Genomic DNA, 3,919 nt, shown 5'->3' with positions numbered 1-3,919 from the left:
TTTTTCAATAATTTTTTACTCAAATACTATCAACTTTACAGAAAAACTGCAAGAGACAAAAATTATTTATTTTCTTCTCATAAAATTCTGAGAATTTTGTCAGAATTTTTTATCAACTTTTAAGAACAGCATTTTCTTTTTTTACCAACATTAGAAAATACGGTATTAAAAAATTCTGAAAAAATTCTGAAAAAATTCTCAGTACTTTATGAGAAGAAAATAAATAATTTTTGTCTCTTGCAGTTTTTCTGTAAAGTTGATAGTATTTGAGTAAAAAATTATTCAAGACCAATATTTTGCAATCTTTAGTAATTAATATCTTGTTAACTATTGCGAAAATTGCAAAATGATAGAGGACTTTTCGACTCAGTTTAGTCCGCTCTATACACAAAAGTGATTGGCAAAATAGTTCGGGACACTCAGTATGTTATCTAGAATGTCTCTATGCCTCTTGATACACGCCGAGAGAACATATTTCGGTCGCTTGAGTGAAGCTACAAAAGCAAAGGCAGGTTCTCTCTCGTTCTCAGCGCGCCGACAAGGCCAAACAATGAGAACGAGTGCGAATAGGTCGACGATATAGTCGGCACGCTTCTGACTACGAAGTCACATGGGCTCGCGCTTGTGTTGCAATCGGTTGTGCCAGCCCGCCGCCTGATGGCGTTAGTCTCGATGTCGTAAACCGTCACTGGTCTGGCATCCCTGACCCCGGTCGGCAGCTTTACACGCGCAACGCTCGCCTCACCCTCGACATCCTGGTCCTCGCGTGTCCTCTCGACATTCTCTTCCCCGCAGCTCTCGGCAATCCGGCTCTCAGGTTCGCGTTTCCCGTCGGCATCGGTCCCGCACTTCCCTTACATCCTCTAGGCTCGGCCATGGACGGCTGCCGTCACATACAGCCCGCAATCCGTAATCCGCACCGGATGTCCGCAAAAGTTACTAGGGATTGCGTCCGTAACGTTACGTGTATTTTATCTCCTTATGTCCCATGGAGCCGTAATTCCGTAAAAGTTACCAATTTTTACTAGCTTTTTACTAGTAATGCGTTTTCTAATTTTATCTATTTGACTAAATTTTACGGTTTAAGTAAAGTTTTTGTTATAATTAAGATATATTCTGCACTTTTCTTATGAAATAAATTAAAAATAATCAATATAAACTGTTAAATAAAAAATATTACCATTTTACGTCCGCATTTTGCGGCTCCATGGGACATAAGGAGCATGTAAGCACGCAACGCAATTGCAGTCCGACTTCAAACAAAAACAAACACGTATCATAACCTACTTTTAATTAATTTTGAAATTAGAAGTGCATAATGGATCTTCGATTTATGTTATTAGTAATGATTCAAATGTTAAAAAATTCATTGACTTCTCCATTTAATCAAAAAAGAAAATTAACGTACAACAGAGTGATTCGCATGTTTCCAATTTATTTGAAATTGAAGAGACTGGAAAGTGTCAAAAAAAGCGCAAGTACTGGGTGCGATCGATATTTCGACTGGAAAGAAGACGATTGCAGGGAGCAAGCGACAACTTGGTACTAAAGGTTTTGGTAGCATGTAGAAATATATTGGAGCTTGCCTCGATAATCTACCTCTAATTGGCTAAGACATTTGCGCGTAAAGCGAGCGAACCGGTGTGACCAAGGGTCACCGTAGCGGCATCCGGCGAGTTGTTGTAGCCAGGAACGATGCACTTATGGGGGTGCATTGTTACAACATCGTTAAAATATCGATGTAAGATGTCGAAAGAGCATCAAATAATTATTAAATTGTTAATCAATTTAATTCGCGATAGTGCTGCGATAGTTTATTAGAGTTGCGTTTCAAGATCGACGATTGTTCAGCGCGCAATTTGAAACACTACATATATCAATATATAAATTTATGCGAAATTATATATAATCAACTAAGATCCAGCTAGACTATTATAGGCTTCTATTTCGTATTAGTCAAATTGAATAATTTGTACAATTTTTTAAATAATTTTATGTCCTTGTCATACATCGTTGTTCTCGTTATAACGGATGCTACAACCTTTATCATATCGAAATATTTATTTTATCGTACAAAAATACATATCTTGTTTTTTTAAATATTTTTTCTCAATAATCACTGTTTTTAAACTAAACTGTGGTTAAAAAGTTGGATTCGTTCGTGGGATCTCCAGCATCCTGAGCAAGCATCTTATGATCTCGACCACGAACAATTCTTGCAAATCCTTACGAACGCGCTATATAAATTGTATGAGAAATTATAAATAATTAATATTTCGTGAAGTATCTCACGTTATTTTTTTCTTATTCTTTTCAAATTCCTGTTTCTAATTGTTGTTGGACATGGCATTTGATAGATAACGATATGATAGGTCTCAGATATTATCTTTATAATATAATAATTTAGTAGGTTCCAGTTTAATTTGTCCGATTTTTGGCAGTTTGTATTTTCCAAAATTTATGATTATACCATATTTAGTAGGTTTCGGTTTGATAAGACTTATTTTTGATAGTTCTTATTTCCCTAATTTTGTGACAATGTATTATTTTGCGTTTACAGTTCATACAATATGTTTCTAATATTATATTTTGAATATTTAAATGTTGTGTCAATGATCACATTTAAGATTTACAATTGTTAACAGATTCAGTGGTATTCAACGAGCATTAATAGTTTTTGTTATGTGTTTTTCTTTCGATCTTAAATCCTTTTACAGATTTATGACCGCCAAATTTTTCGTTTGCTGGTAAAGTAGACTATACTGAGTTGGAAAATCCTTTACCATTTTGCAATTTTCGTAATAATTAACAAGGTATTAATTACTAAAGTTCAATTATTGGTTTTCAATAATTTCTTACTAAAGTACTAATAAAACTTTACAGAAAAACAACAAGAGACAAACATTGTTTATTTTCTTCTCATAGAGTTTTGCCGATTTTTTCAGAATTTTGTATCAACTTTTTAGTACTGCATTTTCTGATTGACAACTATTATTAGTAATAACATGAGAAAATGCGGTACTAGAAAATTCTGAAACGATCCTCAAAATTCTATTGTTTCGCTCTATTAAAGCACGAAAGATTTTTATAATCTTCTAGGACACCTTATATAAAATATGGTAATGAGATAAATCAATTTTTGTATTTACAATTTATGTAAGAGTCATGGTTTACAAAAAACAAGTAATAGGATGTAAGTAGTACAGCCATGTTGGATTGGCTATTGTTTATGTTATAACTTTACGGTTTCTACTGTGATTGATTAACCAATTTATTGTTTACATTTTATTGCTTAAGGAGGTTGTAAGGCTGAGGCGGGCAGTGAGAGGGGAATGCTTTAATACAAAAGAAATATGGAGTGTAGCCAACATTTGAACATTAAAATTTGAAGAAATAAATAGCTAAAATTTAAAGAAATATGGATTATAATGCAATTAAAATGCAAAAAATATTAGTGTTTATTTGTGTAAAAGTTTCAAAGATAAACATATATTTTTTAGAACAATAAATATTTTTAGCTCAAGAAATGATTTGGCAACTTGGTGTAAAACTGAAAAATCGAAGTTGGTAACACTGCAATGTCTGACGAGTAGATAAAGTTAACGAGACGCTATAAATGTTTTGAAGCGTTCTTTGACAAATCATTTAGTACAATTTTTTTCTGTGATTAGTAAATCAAATGCTTAGAAGCATTTGTAGTGAGACTTTAACGGCACTACTCAACTGATAGAATATTCTTGATTCGCGATGATGAAACAACGTTGCCACATTTTCTCCATCAAACAGTTTCAATGGCAGAAGTATCACATCTTTGGTTATATTTTTTATTATTGTTAATAAACTGAGTGGTAAAAGTTGTTTTAATCTTCAAATATATTTTTAATATGCTATACTTTATATATTAAACATAAATTTATTC

The sequence above is a fragment of the Trachymyrmex cornetzi genome, unplaced genomic scaffold, assembly GCF_001594075.2.
Source record: "Trachymyrmex cornetzi isolate Tcor2-1 unplaced genomic scaffold, Tcor1.1 scaffold1194, whole genome shotgun sequence".
Lineage (NCBI taxonomy): Eukaryota > Metazoa > Arthropoda > Insecta > Hymenoptera > Formicidae > Trachymyrmex > Trachymyrmex cornetzi.
The sequence above is the reverse complement of the archived record's forward strand: the minus strand, read 5'-3'. Positions refer to the sequence as shown.